Source organism: Hippocampus comes, unplaced genomic scaffold, assembly GCF_001891065.2.
Source record: "Hippocampus comes isolate QL1 unplaced genomic scaffold, H_comes_QL1_v1.1 scaffold335, whole genome shotgun sequence".
Lineage (NCBI taxonomy): Eukaryota > Metazoa > Chordata > Actinopteri > Syngnathiformes > Syngnathidae > Hippocampus > Hippocampus comes.
Genome location: NW_017805823.1, coordinates 314224 through 331978, shown reverse-complemented (window position 1 = coordinate 331978; position 17755 = coordinate 314224). Strand labels below are relative to the sequence as shown.

General features: G+C 42.8%; 1 protein-coding gene across 11 annotated transcripts in view; it reads right to left on the bottom strand.

The window, feature by feature from the left end:
* znf1035 (zinc finger protein 1035) overlaps positions 1-10737 on the bottom strand; it is a 33514-nt gene extending 22777 nt beyond the window's left edge. For 2 of the 11 annotated variants that reach the window (XM_019886163.1, XM_019886167.1), the window contains exons 1-4: positions 8744-9607; positions 5006-5116; positions 4269-4327; positions 1526-1638 (exon numbers count right to left, since the gene is read on the bottom strand). The gene's annotated coding sequence lies outside the window, so the exon portion shown is untranslated. The other 9 variants (XR_002170179.1, XM_019886168.1, XR_002170181.1 and 6 more) reach the window with 9 other exon arrangements.
* Between the last annotated feature and the right edge of the window lie 7018 nt (positions 10738-17755).

Genomic DNA, 17755 nt, shown 5'->3' with positions numbered 1-17755 from the left:
CCCGACCCGAACCTGTTTTACTTCCGCATTCCTGTCGTTTTGGTCCGCAGCAGAAACTGCACGTGTGACCGCAAGTGGAGCTGCTCCGACGCTGCGCCGGAGCTGTCACGCTCAGCGGCTTTGCACGTGTGACCGCTCCACAAAATTTGCTCCGGTGTAAAATATATCGCAACAAAATATTTCGGTGCAGCGTCAGACCAAATGTGTGCCGTGTGAACAGGGCTAATTATACTCTTATCAGATTCGTCCAACATCTTCACAGGGTCTTTTGGCTTTCTTTTAAACACATTTGTGTTATTTTAAAAGTGTGTTTAAAGCTCTTTAAAATAATAAATAATAAGGATAATAAAATAATAAAATAATAAGTGCCATTAATGTTACAAAAAAAATGAGTAGGAACTCAAGGGCGTTTTCATTTTACAGACATCACTTTTGTGGGCGGTGGTCTGGAACCAAACCCCTGTGATGTAGGGGGTTTACCGTATACATATATAAAAAGTAGAGTTTGACAATCTCCAGTCATTAACATCACCCATGCAAATATAGGCAAAGTAAGATTATACTTGCTTTGAGAGATGGACGCGTCAGTAAATTTTGTCGGGCCATCATTCGTCGTTCACCAGGACCTGAGCCACCCGCCCATCACCTTTTCTTTTCACAACATTCAATAAACGTTGCGAACTGAGGACAAGAATTGTTGAAGCTGTGTAGGTGGAATTCTTTTCCATTCTTGCTTGATGTACAGCTTCATCTGTTCAACAGTCCGGAGTCTTCGTTGTTGTCTTTTATACTTCATAAAGTGGCACATATTTTCAATTGGAGACAGGACTGCAGGGAGGCCATTCTAGTACCCTCACTCTTTCACGATGAAGGCACACTGTTGTAAAACATGCAGAATGTGGTGTGGCATTGTCTTGCTGAAATATGAAGGGGCGTCCGTTAAAATATGAAGGGGCGTCCGTTAAAAAGACATTGCTTGGATTGTAGCAAGTTTCTCCAAAACCTGTATGTACCTTTTAACATTAATGGTACCTTCACAGATGTGAATGTTACCACACCATTGGCACTAACACAGCCCCATTGTCCCGTGACCTTTGTGAGGATAAAGCATCACCAATGCTGGCTTTTGAACTTTGCGTCCAATCACAGTTCGGATAGTTCTTGTCCTCTTTGGCCCAGAGGACATAATGTCCACAATTTACAAAAAAGCACTGTCCCAACTTCATTGGAATTGGTTTTGAAGGATTTAAGCCTAGATTTTACCAATAGCAATTGGACGTAAAACAAGGAGCAGGCTTAGGGAATGGGAACGGACATTTAACAGCCAACACAACCACAGGTCACCAGACTGACTAGCGATGCTTAAGTTTTTCTTTTCCTCTCGGAAGACCAGAACCCTCTCCTCTGCTCTGCTCGAAGCCTTGTCACGGCCGCGAACAATCACGCGAGACGTGGTGGATGTTTCTGTCAGTAATTAGTGAAACGGAATCACATCAGTGACGGACTGAGATTATTTGGTACTCACCGGGTTATTGACAGATGAAAACCCTATTCTGTCCGCACTTAGTCCGACAGTTTTTCTCTTAATTTGTCATCAAAACGGGAGTCAGTCTCTTCTGGCGGAATGCCCACCTCTACCTGGTGATACGACATAACATATTCCGATTTCATAAATCTGTAAGGGCAAGCAAGCATTACAACTGGCAGAGAGAGAGAGTCAAGTGTATGTGCTGGTCATATCTAACTTCATGTCGTCATCATCTACACCTCAGTGATCCATAGATTCCACTACATTACATTAAGAAGATTTGTGTGAAGGGTGGATAAGCGGTTAGTACATCTGCCTGACAATGCAAAGGTCAAGGTTTCAAATCCGGGCTCAGGCCTTCCTATGTGGAATTTGCATGTTATCCCTGTGCATGCATGGGTTTTTTTCTGGGTACTCCGGTTTCCTTCCACATACCAAAAACATGCATGGCAGGTTAATTAATCAGAATCATAATCATCTTTATTGGCCAAGTATGTAGAACACACAAGGACACGAAAATGTCCCTGGGTGTGACTGTGAATGAATGTTTGTCTACGTGTGCACTGCAATTGGCTGGCAACCAGTACATGGGTGACCCCACCTACTAAATGGTGAATGGGCTGTCAGTTATGTAGGGCTTTTTTTACCTTTGGTACTCAAAGCCCTTTACACTGTTTCCTCATTTACCGACTGATGACACAGCATTAGGAGCAACTGGGGGTTCAGTATCTTGCTCAAGTACACTACGACAAGGTCACAATGGCCGAGGATTGAACCGGACAACCAATCTACAACTAAACCATGCCCCCCCCCCACCTTCCTGTCCAAGGAGAGCTGGGATAGGCTGTGAGGATAAGCAGTTTGGATTATGGATGGATAGATTTGTTATAATTCTTTGACTGAATATCGGTTGGCCACAACAGGCCTCCTCTCATCCATACTCACTGTACACTGCATGGCAGAGGGATAGGCAAGTGAGTCGAGGCAATCTGACTGGGTTGAGGTCTCTCAATCGCTCCAGCTTTGTTTTGAATAATTGCTGTGCGGTGAGTGTGCATTTTGAATGTCTGACAGTACACCCAATAACATTTTCGTCCAGTCTCATAAATGAAATCTCGCAATCCATCTCGTCATGATTTCATTATTTAAGAGTCATTGTCGTCATTAAAATAAAAGAGGGAGTCAACAAATATGTGATCTTTGACGAAAACAAAACTGTTGGCAAAGCCTGTTATTTGCAAATGATCTACGCTGTGCTTGGATTTACAAAGCGTTAGCAAACTTGCACTGTCTAACCAAGGCAATGGGATGACACAAAGCTATGGCAGGCCACTTGCGGGCTGCAGTGCTTTTGAGAACATTTGGGGTCTGATCAGAGTCGATCTCCAGTTTCATGAACAAATGGGCAGAGATACAAAGTTCCACAAGTTGGTGAAAAAAAACTGAAATATTGAAATATAGTCATATTTTGGGTTCAACACAGACTTTCTTTAGGGAAACAAGATAAAAACTGTAAATCCACCAATGGAAGGAACTCCATGGAGCTTATTTCCTTACTGAAAACAATGCAGGCTTGCATTACCATTTTTCCATTCTCAACTCATCTTTATTTATATCTCGCTGAGCAACAAATTTTTTCATGGGAGAATACAGGATTATCTGCAACTCGTCATGTGACGAGAGAGGAGAGACAGTTTTTTTGTGAGGTCCTCTTGGTCCCCATTAGTAGATAATATGATAGACACGAGTAATGCAGCACAAGTCGCACTGACCCTGCGTTGTGACAGCAGCTAGTCTTGAGTAGTAGTCACATAAAGTGTTCCAACTGACAAAAGTGCTGATCAAGCTTCACACCTGACCTCTAAGAGAGAGCCCGGACAGCCTGCGAGGCAAATAATTTCGGCTGCTTGTATCCAGGATCTTATTCTTTCAGTTTCAACCCAGAGCTTGGGCCCATAGGTAAGGTAACGTAGATTCATCTATAAATAAATACTACGACAGACAATACAGAGTCCGCAACACTGCAGATGGTGCACCGATCCAGCTGTCGATCTCATGCTCCATCCTTCCCTCACTTGTGAACAAGACCCCAAGATATTTGAACTCCTCCACTTGGGGGAAGACTCTCATCCCAACCTCAGGAGGGCGAAACACCCTTTTCCGACTGAGTACCATGGTCTCAGATTTGGCGGTGTTAATTCTTATGCAAATCGCTTCTCAAATACCAGCCTTGGAAGAGTCAAATGCTTACTGGAGATGAATCTGACTTACTGCCAGCAATGCAGCGCAAACTGACACGGGCCGTACTCCACACTCCTGGAGTACCGAATACAAGATCCCCATGGGTACACGGACAAACACATTTTCAAAGTCCACAAAGCACATGTAGACTGGTTGAGAAAACTCCGATGTACCCTTGGGACAGTGTCCGGTCAAGCCCCATGGGTACGTGGATCACCAGGCACTTGCCAATGAGCCCTGCCTCCAGAGGCATCTCGGTAAGGGAAATGAAAGTCCACATATTTATTTCGTCATACTGGGTCTATGAACTATACTTTGATTGGTCCCTCATATAGGATCTTTTTGCCATGGATGAACCAGCCAGGGGCATAAATCCCCAGACAACCAGGATCCTAGGATCAATGGGAAACACAGACCCTTCTTCCTTGTTAAGGTGGCAGGTCATTGAGGGTCTGATCACATTATACACAAAACCATTCATTGAATATTAAAAACATACCTGATGTGTCCAAATGCTTGTGGGTCTTTCAGTCTGGAAGATGAATGAATTATTTCTCCCTGTAATTGGAAGAAAATGAAAATATTACTAACAGTTTCCAGAGTTGGGTGTGTCAGTAAATTTTGCTTATCGATCTTTTGTCATTCGCCAGCAGTCAAGCCACCCATCCGTCTTTGTCAGTCTGTCATTATTTCAAACCAAACCATAACTGTCGTGTTAGTCCGCCACTGTCATCGTTATTTCATGACGGTCGCTTTTCTCTTATGTGTATTTGGGATTAATTATATTGTTTTGTATTTTTTATTAAAACGCTGCGATGTCATATTGTGTTTTGAGTACGTATTTATTGAATTGAATTGAATACAACTTTATTGTCAAATGTGCTGTACGTATGTGTAACATACAGCACAGATGAAATTTATTAGTTCATATCCTGTTTAAATGTTTGTTCCTATCTGAATTACTTTCTTACAGCACACTTCATAAGCGGTTGAGGAAAAAGGTGAGAGCTCTAAGACATCTAGGCCTCTGGAAGAAGTTGAATTAAGAAGGAATTGAATATTTTGGCAAGGAAGACAGCAGAAAAATAAATCTCAACTAAAAATAATTGTAACCCGCCATACCCCAGCCTTATAAAGTCTTTGAAAGGGTTGCACTCCTCTAATCGGCACATTTCCATCAATAGTCAGAAAAACAAGTCTGTCAGTGACAGTTTGAGAAAGTTCATCTGCACTGACCAGTTAGTGACGATTCCAGTGATGGACGAAATCCCACAGTCCGTCAGTTTTCCAAAGTTTCCAGTCATTCATCAGCAAAACAGGCGTCCGTCAGTAACGGATTGACGAGATCTGTCCAATTATTAATGCACACATTAGCCCAAAATATAGCTGCGCGATATATCATTGTTGTATTGTCTTGTAAGTAGATAGGAACATTCAAGATAGTAATCTGAATTTAAAACGGTATATTTCAGACAATTCTGTGGATTTTGCACGCTTGCGTTGCATGTAGAGCTCAGGCCAACCAATCACATAGCCCTTTCCAAGTTTACAAGCACCGATAGACAGTCTGACAGAGGGAGAGAGAGAGAGACATACATGCTCACGGAGCAGGAAAAGCGCAAAAGTGATGAATGCTGTAGGTAAACTTGGTGTCGACCTCACAGTGCAGAGGTCATGGGTTCCATCCCGCTCCGGCCTTCCTGTGTGGAGTAGTCCCCGTGCCCGCGTGGGTTTTCTCCGGGTGCTCCGGTTTCCTCCCACATTCCAAAAACATGCATGGCAGGCTTATTGAACACTCTAAATTGTCCCTAGTTGTGAGTGTGAGCGCGGATGGTTGTTCGTCACTGGGTGCCCTGTGATTGGCTGGCAACCGATTCAGGGTGTCCCCCCGCCTACTGCCCTAAGACAGCTGGGATAGGCTCCGGCACCCGCCGCGACCCTTGTGAGGATAAAGCGGTTCGGAAAATGGATGGATGGATGAAAACCTTTTTTCCCTTTAAATCAGCAAATATACTGGTCGCATGAGTACGAATAGATGAAAAATTGAAGTGCTCACTCTCAAATTTTAGGTCCAAAATACCACGATTCAGGGACTGTCTGTAGCCTTGAACATAACTAACTTTAAAAAAAAAGTGGAATTGTACTGCTCACATTGACATTGGAAAAAGCAAACAGACCAACAACAAGACACTAAGCATAACAATATGAATTGATCTGCAGTATGAACTTCAGAAGAGTGCAAAAATGATCCAGTCAAGAGTTGATAGTACAGTTTTACAATTTATTTCAGTTTGGCATTTGTTTCCAACACCAGCATCATCAGGTCTATTACTGACCAGTTCAGAGATATATTATTTTCCTGTGATAAAGACGAAGAAAGTTATGAATCGGTAAAACTATTGTAAACGCAGCACTTTCTGTAACAACTTCTTCCATAATTAGACAATAGGGATGTTCACACGGCACACATTTGCATCGGTGCTGCACCGACGTATTTTGTTGCGATATATCTTACACCGGTGCAAATTTTGTGGAGTGTTCACACATAAAAAGCTGCTGACTAAAGAGAAGCGTGTTTATCCCGGTGCAGCCCCACTTGCATTCACACGGCAGTTTCTGCGGCGGTGCAATACAATAGTATTAATACGGAAATAAAACAAAGAGCTGTCATGTTGGCTCTTTTTAAAACATACACTTTATTAATTTGTTTAACTCAAGCAACTACAGGCACGTCCTTCTCCTTCTCGGTCTCCGTGCCTTCTGCTCGAGAGGCATTCAATGACCACCCCCGAAAACGTAAATCAACAATGACTTCAATGACACTCAAAAAACAAACATAATGCGCCAAACAGAAAATCAAGAGAGGAAATCACAAAATAAATTCTATGGGGTGGTTGTGAACACACAACAGAGGAACAAACTACACAAACAACTCCGAGACAGTCCAGTCTCCTACAAAAGGAAAGATGACGGAAGTACAACAGAGCACGAAAGCAACGCATTCTACCCATATGTAATCAACTCTTCTCATGCGTATCGAGTCTACCCCTGTAGCGTTCACACGTACCATTTTACATCGGTGCTGCCCCGCAAACAAGCATTTACTCCGGAGCAAATTTTTAAACCACCTCCATGAGCAGGGTTAAATTTGCTCCGGTTTAAGCTGTTTTCAGGGGCTACACTGGTGTAACTTTGTACGTGTGAACGCTCTACGGGGGCAGCCCCGGTGCTGCAAAAGCAAAAGTTGCCATGTGAACACCCCTGATGAGGCTCAAGATTTTATGTGTAATCTTTTTTTTTAATCAGTTACAAGTTACAAAAACGTTCTTAATCATTAACCTATTTTCAAAAGGTTGGGATGATTGGAAGGATAAATAAAGAGAAACGGACAGCATACAATGTTTTTTTAATTGATTAATTAATGAAGTTATGTTTGAACATTTGCCACTCAAAATACATTGAAAAAACAGGTTGATCGCTCCTCAAATTGTGTGATTAAGAGTCTGACCACTTCTGACAGCCAACCAGTGGAGTTTACGCACATGGCTACTATAACATTGTCTTGAATTTCAAAACAATACATTTTAGAGCTGTAGTTGCAATCATGGGACACTGTGATATTGTTGTTGTATTTACAATAACCGTCAGAATCTAATCCATGCCTAATCGCCACATTTTAAATTAGTCATCAAACGGCAAATACAAATGTTATAGTTTGAGGACACAATAAGATTAACTTTTTTCTTTCTTCTTTTGTTTTACACATGAAATGTTGATTAAAACATTTCCTGAAGAGATAAACAACTTCAGTAATGACTTGGTCAAGCTTCCACTGTACATTTTAATTTTTCCAATTAAAATTTGGAGCTCTACTCTTGCTTTGTAGTTAATAACCAAACATGCATTTGAACAAAACCATAAATGGCACCAATTCATTACCCAGTTATCAGAAACCAGTAAGAGCAGCAGCATGTCAGCCTGTGTCTGACAAAGTAATACATTTCCCCATAAAGTGACATTCTTTTGGTTGCCAGTTTGAACCTCGGCTCGGGCCTTCCTGTTGGGAGTTTGCATCTTCTCCCTGTACTTCTCTCTGGATATTGTAGTTTCCTCCCACGTGCCAAAAACATGCATGTCGGATTTATTCAAAATTATTTATAGGAGTGCGCATATACATGTTTGTTTATTTCCCCCCCCCCCCCACCACCACATCCCATGACCTACGGCAACCAGTCCAGGGTGTTAGCACACCTTTCACTGAAAATCAGCTGTGAGCTCCAGCTCACCCAGGTTCTTCATGAGAAAGAGTGGTATGAAAGGGAAAACAAATGGATGCATGAAATTATTTAAGTCAGATCAAATGTCTTTGCATTTGCTTATGTGAAGTTTACACCCTACTCCCACCAAATAAATACATAAATAAATCGGAACGCATGTTGATAAATTTGGGACACTGATTAATATTATAATACAGAGTGCTCCCACTAACACTTTGGTGGCAGTCTCTTGGCAACCCCTTTGTTTTCATGAAGAGAACGTTAAATGAAGACTAATGGCAACCTATTTGTTCTCGTTATAGTCAGGGTACATTCAATAAGGACTAACGGAGATAATTTAAAGCAACTTTTATATGACTGAGACCAAACAAGAGTATATCTTCTTGCAAAATGTGCGAGTGCGTGGTGTTGTTTATTCACAGAAAGAGACAGAGATTTGGGGTCAACCGGTAAATTCACCGACTGGATCACGAATAAAATCCACTAACTGTCCGCCTCAGAATATATTTACGTCAGAGTGGTGGGGGCACTATCTGACATGGGTCGAGTGATTCTCTAGTGCTGATACCCTCCCCCGCGTGTTCGGGTTCTGAGTGACGGCTAGGAAGGCAAACTAGCACGCTAGCAAGCATGCTACTTAGCCAGCTTTGACACCGACCAGCTGACGACTTTCATAAATTTGTTGTTCGGTCCTTACCGTTCAAGTGCCCCGTCTCTTCCTCGAGTTTTTCGTTGCCTCACTTCTCGCAGCAGTTGTCTCTCGTTTTATTTCGTGTCAACTTCCCTTCCAAAGACTGACTTCTTCCTTGAAAATAGCCTTGCTGTTGTCAATAATGACTCGAGGAGAGCAGTAGGGTACGTAGGAAAGGGTTGGGGGTCGTCGTCAGGTCAACTGGACGTCGTTCTCTGTGAGACGAAATCGGCTACTTGCCACCCCTTGGCTGTAGTTTCTCAACTAGAACACGACCATCCTCCATTTTCTCTTCCTTTGCGGGTTTTTCACACAATGTGCCGCAAATGTGTGCGTGGTTCTCAGTAGGACCAATAGCAAGGGGCAAGGGAGTCGGGGAGAGCCCTCCCCTCTTCTCTCTATGGCGCGAATCGTCTCACAGACTGTTTCCGGTCCTCCACTGGTGTTCCTTGCTGCTGCAGTCGATCCTCCCTCCCTGGTGTTCTGACTCTGCTATGTGGAATCAACAACCTTTATGTCCCGGGGTGAAGTCCTCATCGGGGTTTACGTGAGCCCCTGGTGGGTTCCCATACTTCAATGTTGCTGTGTTAGTGACAGAATCACTGTTGGTGCGTCTGCTCCTGTTCTGCACCCCAGTGCCTCCCTAGTCCTCACAGGGTTAATCGGTCGCCTACCACCATTTTGTGAGCTGGATCCGCTACAAAATGGCGCAGCCTGACTAGAGAAAGAGAAGTCCCCAAGGGAAACAACCTCTAGTGGTGAAAATGATTGACAATCTCCTACAATGACCAGGACCACTTTATTTGATTTTGCAGATAATTAGGTAAAGGATGATAAAATCAGAAAATGTATATTGCAGTGTCCTTCAATAGTGTCAAATAAAGTAATGACCGAGGAACAGAAACAAAGCGGGGGGGGGGGCAATGTCTGCATGGATACTGGGTATTAATCCTATGTCATCTCAATAAAATGTGAATAGTTGTCATGTACACCACATGCCAGATAGCAGGCACTTGTTAATGTAACACTTTTGTTAGGACTCAAGCTTTAGAACTAGAAGGTTGTGTTTCAAGTCTGGCTTTGGAAAAAAAGAAAAAGGCTATTAGTTGCTAAAGAGATGGTAGTTTATTTCCTGGTTACTGACATGGTGCCCTTGAGCAAGGTACCGTAACACCCATCCCCAGCTCATGAGATGCAGCACTCTTCCGTGCCCCTTTCACTCTGAGATCTGCAAGTGTGTGATTTGGCTCTCTGTGTGGTATGCGATACAAAATATATACAGCAAAGTAGAAGTTAAATTGATTAATCGGCTAAAATGATTATAATCAGTGTATTTAAAAATGCACATAAAACTAAAACTTAAAATTGAGGATGGACAGTGAAGAAGCTAGATGGATAAAATTGAGAAGCAAAACTTTTTAGGCAGGGTGCCTGCATTGGTACCTGCTGTTACCCACATATGGTCTTAAAATGATACACAGTTTTACATTGTTTACCCAAAGCGTCGCACTTATGTCAAGGATCCAGGGGCATGATGGCCATCGGAAATGTCGGTAGATTCTCAAACGGCCGGTGCATTGCAAATTGTCACGCATCAGGGCTCCAAAGATCAGACAGACTGGTCCACATGTTCCTGGGTTGTTACACCATTGTCACAGCTATACAATGGAGCAGGCTCAGGTGCCTGTGGTGGCCATGTCCATGGTGGGCGACTTTTCCATCAAAGCCATGGACAGATGTGGCAGTCAAGTTAAAGGGCTGATGGTCCTGTCAAAGGTAACGGAAAGAATGGACATTCCCTTTGAATTCCCATGGGCACACAGCTCAACAGAAACATGAAGCATTCGCTGAAGCGAGTTCTCATCATTTGGTACGTATACAAGTTTCCCGAACATGTTATTTGTGGTGGAATCTTATTATTGTCAAGCCCTTATAGAATGCAATTGTAATGTGGGTAAAAAAAAAGGAAGAGGACTAACAGTGTGGCGTGAGGGATCAGCCACCCCAATCCCCCCCAAGTACCAGGGACATAAGTTTAAAACTTTAGTTTCAAGCTTTTCTGTATTTATTCACAATAATTTAACACTGTAGTGTAAATTATGTAACACTGAGTGTAGTGTAGTTAATGGACAATCAAAAAACGGATGACCCCTTCTCCAAATTAGTCTATTAAATTCAGGTTTCACTGCAAAATGAATTACAATAACCACTTACAGATGTAACCCCTGGGTTATTTTATGTGCGCCTCTTAGGTAATTCATGTTCCGCCTGTCCGTCAAGGGCAATAGCACATGTGGTGATAATTGGTTGCTACTGGTAAAGAGGCGGGCGAGTGGGCGTATTTCGCGGAGAGGAAATGTTTGTTAGCCACCGGCCGCTTGTGCGTGGAGACGTGTGCTCTCTCGCTGTTACGACTTGGTGTCTTTAAACTTGTTTTTTTTCCCCGCACTTATTAGACTGTGACGGCTGGTCACGTCGGACCCGTTTTAAAATTTCTTGATTATTCAATCCGATGATTGAGAACAGAGCTGAACTCGTCAGATCGCAACCCCCTGTCACTGAGGACATTGTGGAAGGAAGGAACGCGGTATTAGCTGAGGACGGCATGGGATTTTTCTTGTTTTTCACGAGTAGTTTTGGCTCCCCAAATCCTGCTTTCCCCCACCAGGTGGAAGCGGCCTTTGCAAACAGATGGTAACCCGTGGCCGGTGAGTACCCAACTCCACGAGTGTTTTGATGGAGTACGCCTTTCCTAGCCACTGCTCGCTGGTGACATCACAACTCCATTGAACAGGCCTGTAAAAAACTTGGTACCGAGTGGGGATAGCGGATAGCGAATTGGATATACTTTGCTGCTGTGAATTGGGAATTTCTCCATTGCGAGACTAATAAAGGATTTCTTGTATTGTTATTTTTTTTGTTTGTTTGTCTCTGGGGTTTGACCATTCTTGAGTTTGATGTCATACTGTGTGGTTCCACTCGAGGGTGCTATTGCCTTTAGGTTACCCTCTAGTTAAATAAATTGGTCATTTCCTTATCGGTCATCGCTAATGGTTATTTTTTGCTTACTCCCTTTCCGGGTCAATTAGCCGGTCACGCGTTCTAGTTGCCTGGTAGATCGTAAGCTTATTTTCCTATAGGGGTTGTCCAGGGTATAGAGCAGGGGTAGGGAACTCCAGTTCCTCGAGAGCCAAATCCTGCCTGTTTTAGATCCCTCCCTACTCCAATACACCTGATTCAACTGTTTTTTGGGTTTTTTTTTAAATCAGGTGTGTTGGAGGAGGGTGGGATCTAAAACAGGCAGGATATGGCTCTTGAGGAACCGGAGGTCCCGACCCCTGGTGTAGAGTGTTAGCAGGTGAACGCCGTGCATAGCTGAACAGGCGTTGAACTAAATGAGGGGTTACACAGTATTTTGTTTTGCCTTTCTCACAGGTCGCAGTTCTGTATGAAAAGCACTAATCCAGGGATGTCGGGTCAATGTGGACCTGCAAAATTCGGTTGTTTTCCCATTTGTATGTGGTCTACCCAAGTGGTTGGTGCCTCACCATGACGAGTTCTTCAATCATCTGAACCATTATTACCTCTGTCGTACCCTGAGGACAAAAAGCATTTGCCTGTTTTTCAGTAGCTTGAAGACCATAAACCATTGCTGATTACTGGACTGTCATCATTCAGTCATGTAGAAAAAAAAAAGTACACATCATTTTTCCCTTTATTCTGTTTTTGGGATGTGTGGATACAAGACCTTATCCCAATCCCACACCCGGACTAGTTGCCTGGCATGCGTCCCAGCTTGCCAGAGATCAGTATCCTTGGTATCGAAAATGCATGATATAACAGAACTCAATGAACTGATGCAGACAATGATTGTTCTTTACCTTGCAGGTATGACGAACAAAACCGGCTTACTAATAATCATGAAATTACTGGGCAATTTAATCACAGAAAAGGTTAAGTCATTTACAAGATAACACCATATTAATCCTTGGCTGACATTTTCAAGACCAGTGAAACCCTTGCAGATTGACAACCTGAGTTGTGTAAACACTATCTACAGAACACGACCCAGTAAAATGAGTCGGCCAGTACAGTCTGGTGCTGGTGTCAGGTATCATCAGTCAGCTTGAATACCAGACTCAAATACAAAGTCTGATAGTAGCCAGTATTTGAGTGGACGACTGTACGGTATGACGATTTGATTCCGTGCCTTAAATGCACTAGCATGTCCAACAACTTGAAAACCAGTGTCTCAAATTTTGTAGCAGTACAAATCTCATGATCCCTTAACCAAGTCTTTATTCGAATAAGTGAAAGTCAATGCTTATTGAGCCAAGAAACATACTTAATGTCTTAACAGCTGCACCGTATTAAAACCTTGTGATTCCAAATACAGTGGGACCGTGACAGACAAGTGTGCCAAATTCAATTTTTACGGGCAGTCAAATGATCAATTTGTGGCGCAAGCGGGGAAAAAAAAAATCAGTTCTGAGAAGCTTCTCTACACCCCATGTCCCCCGCTTCAGTGAACTAGTTGGGGGGTTTGGGGGTTGGGAGAAATTAAGGTACTATGATATAAAGTCCACAATTGCTGATGGACTTTCAGCAGTTTATTGAAATGGAAAAACCTTCAGACCCTTTTGCGCTCACTGAATCAACGTACTCCAGATCCTAACGTCAGACACAAGGCCACATCCAAAACAAAGTACATTATGTACAGTCATTACACTTAAACATTGACATTAGTAATAGGTCTTTTGTATATGTAAAAATGTCAGCACAAAAATCCCCCCACTAGGAAACTGTGGTTTTTTTTTTTTTTGTTTTTTGCTGGAAGCACATCTTAGAATGCCCAATTCGAGGGTGGGGACTGCTTGATTGACACATCAGCCTGACTATGTCAGTGAATGGACAACGGTAGGAATGTATTATAGTTTCCCCGCTTCGTCCATGTCCAATTGGTTTCAAACAAATTTTGAACATTTAAGCAAATACACTGGGTGTAGCAACAAGCTAAACGAATGGGTCACCCTTCACATTTAAATCATTCTGACTTAAAAGACAAAGTATTTTGGTCGGAGTTTGGAAGGAAACGGCTACATTTAATCAAGTATAGCTGAAAGGCAGTCCCCCTACGCAGCCATGGCTTCTGTCCTGCTTAAATTGTGGCACTGCCCAGGCTCGGCCTTCAGATGCCTTCTCCCTGCTTCCACGGACATTGTCTCAGTATGAGGACTCTGTACTTCGTAATCATGCTGCGGCCCACGGGAATCCTGCACAGGACTGTCACCACTAACTGTGCATGTGTAAAAACACTTCACGTCATTTAGAGTCCAAAACTGTGAACAATCATCAATACAACAATCAAATTTTGGTGACAGTTAGTCATAGGTTTCCCTCATTTTGCAACGCTTGACCTTTTGACTCCCTAGGCAGCCAGCTCTGGCATCAATCCTGGTGGTCAAGGAGAATGCCCCCGGCAGACGGTCAGCGGATAGTGAACTTGGGTGCAGCGACCTGACCCGAAAGACAAACAATGCCTCACGCAGCCACACAATCAACGCTATACGGCTGACATCTACAAGCCAAGAATCAGTGTGCAGTGCGTGTGTGCGCAACGTCCTCATGACCGTGGCCGTCGGACATTATAAGTGATCTACTGTACCGTACGTGCAGTGATTTAGACAAAATTGTGCCCAGTTCCTCCTCTGATGTCGCCCAAAAATATGGGGAGAGAGAGAGGGATATACCTGTATATGGGGGGAGAGAAAGGGATTGCAGATGAAAGAGATGTTCCAAGATTGGTTCTATATCGATTTCTCCAAAACACACAGATTGGAAATGCAAGCGTCATCCTCCCAATCAAAAAATACTTTTTGAGTGAAAAATGGACCATCCTGGCTACATAGTCCTGTTAATAGAACATGGTAACTTCTATTCTTGAATGTTTTGTATTTGTAAAATAGTGCTGTCTTCATTGAAAATATGTAACAAAAATTGTATTGGTTATTGCGGGACAGTAACAAATTAATGGCATTTAACTTAATTTCAATGGGGAAAATTTATTTGAGATGACCAGTGGCGGCCCGATGGTCCAGTGGTTAGCGCATCGACCTCATAGTGCAGAGGTACCGGCTCAATTCCAGTGGAGTTTGCATGTTCTCACCGGGCCTGCGTGGGTTTTCTCCGGGTACTCCGGTTTCCTCCCACGTTCCAAAAACATGCATGGTAAGCTGATTGAAAACTCAAAATTGTCCCTGGGTGTGAGTGAGTATGGATGGTTCAGGGTGTCTCCGCCTACTGCCCAAAGACGGCTGAGATAGGCTCCAGCACCTCCCGCGACCCTTGTGAGGATAAGCGGATCGGAAAATGGATGGATGGATGGATGGATGGATGGATGGATGACCACAGTGCCGTGAAAAAGTATTTGCCCCTTTCTAATTTCTGTTGGTGCATATTTACCCCACACAAAGATTTCAGTTCATCAAACTAATTTTAATACCACACAGACACAACCCAAGAAAATACAAAATGCAGTTTCTAAATGCCAATTTTATTTAGACCAAAAAAAAAAAAATCCAAAACCTGCCTGTCCCAATGTGAAAAAGTAATTGCCTCCTGAAACTAATAATGATTTGTGCCACCCTTTGCAGCAATAACCGAAATCAAGCATTTACGATAATTGGTGATGAATCGCTATGTAGGAATTTTGGCCCACTCTTCTTCGCACTCTTCAACTTCGGCATATTGAAGGGTTTTCGAGCATGAACTACCCATTTAAGGCCACATCATAGCATCTCAATTACATTCAAATCTGGACTTTGCCTTGGTCACTCCAAAACCTTAATTTTTTTTTTTTAAGCCATTCAGAGGTGGACTTGCTGTTGTGTTTCGGATCATTGTCATGCTGCGTGATCCAAGAACGTTTGAATTTGAGGGTGCAAACTGAATGTCAGACGTTCTCCTTTAGGATTTTCTGTTGTACAGCAGAATTCATTGTCCCATTAATCACAGCAAGTTGTCCTTGTCCAGAGATGGCAAAGCAGCCACAGACCATCACACTGCTACCACCATGCTTCACTGCTGGCATAATGTTCTTTTTATCAATTTTTTATGGCAGATGTAACTTCCAAAAAGTTCAATTTTTGACTCATCAGTCAACAGAATGTTTTTCCAAAAGTCTTGAGGATCATCAAGATGTCTTTTGGCAAATATGAGACGAGACTGTGTTCTTTTTGGACAACAGTGGTTTTCGCCTGGGAACTCTCCGATGGATGCCATTTTTGGCCAATGTCTTTCTTATGGTAGAGTTGTGAACACTGTCCTGAACTGAGGCCAGCAAGGTCTGGATTTCTTTGGATGTTGTTCTAGGTTCTTTTGCAACCTCCTGGATGAGTCGTGGTTGCACTCTTGGAGTAATTTTAGCTGGTCGACCACTTCTGGGAATGTTTGCCACTGTTCCCAGTTTTACCCTTTTGTGGATAATGGCTCTGACAGTGGTTTGCTGTCGTCGCAGTCTTGGAAATGGCTTTGTAAACGTTTCCAGACTGATCGATTAAAAAAAAAAAAAAAATTCTAATTTCTTCTTGAATTTCATCGAATTGTGGCATGATGCATTGTTTCTTGAGATCTTAAAGCCTACTTCACTCTGTCTGACATATCCTATTTATGTGATTTCTTGATTCAACAAATGTGGTAGGGTGTTGCCTGTGAAATTGAGCTCAGCTTTCCCAAAACTGTCGTTCATCACAATTACTTTGTGATTCAACAAGGGAGGGCAATTACTTTTTCACATCGGGACAGGTAGTTCTGGATTTTTTTTTGTACCTTAATAAATTAAATTGGCATTTAGAAACTGCATTTTGGATTTCCTTGGGTAGTCTCTGTGTGATATTAAAATTTGTTTGAGGAACTGAAACCGTTGTATGTGATAAATAGGCAAAGAACAGAAATCAGGAAGGGGGCAAATACTATTTTATAGCACTGTACATTAAGATACGAGCTTGGTCGCAGAAGAAATTAAACACGCATTTTAAGGTAGTACTGCAGCTACATTTCATAGTCATCTCAAACATGTTGATATTCACTGTATTATTATGACTTTTTCCCCCCCTGGACAATTGTACTAAACGAGTGCTTCACTTTGATTCCATCAGAAAAATATGAATTTGTACGGAACTGAGCAGAGTGCAGAGGCTAAGAGGATAATGCTATATACTGTTACTTCCTCACTACTGGGTTAAATGCAGTTGTAACATTAGCCATTTTCACATTGCATTTCTGGAGGCTCAAGTGTAGAGGTGGTACTAATGCATCTGTGCCTTTCAGACAGAACTCGCTGAGGCAGAACATTGCTGTGTACATAGTGCACATTCATACAGCAGTTGTCCCTTGCCCCAGGAAAATAATTGGATGTGTGGTGACATCGGCGTACAGGAAACAATTGTTTTCACACAAAGGGGCGTGAACAGTTGGTCTTGCATTTTAACCATCATACTGGTCGCACCATCATCTCTTATCAGTAGCCTTACACACGCAACAGCGAGCGGAGGAAAAAGTTAGGAAAATATCGCCTTTCATGGCTAGTGTGAGAGGCTACTCTCACACTAATTTGGTGAAACAGCAAAATAACCGTTTTAAAGGAGATCAATACAAAAGAGATCCTTCCCAAGGTGACATACTAGGTGTGGCAGAAAGGTTCCAGGACTCGTGTCACAAACTATCCAGTGTAAATGCTCTGGAGTACATAACTGCAACATCTGCTCTCTGTCGCCGTTGAATGTCTGAAACTGATTTTCTAACCTACCCTCCATCAGGTTGCCAATCAATGGACAGAGGGAGAGCGAGTCATTGCTGGTTATGAGTCATGGACCTTTGAGTTACAACCCTGAGGTCAAACACCAGAGCCTTCAGTGGAAGAGTCTGACATTGCCAAGGCCAGACAGGGCTCCCACTCTTTTCTTGAAATTATTTTCCAGGGCTTTGAGACTTTTCCAGGACTTTTTCATCTGCTATAGT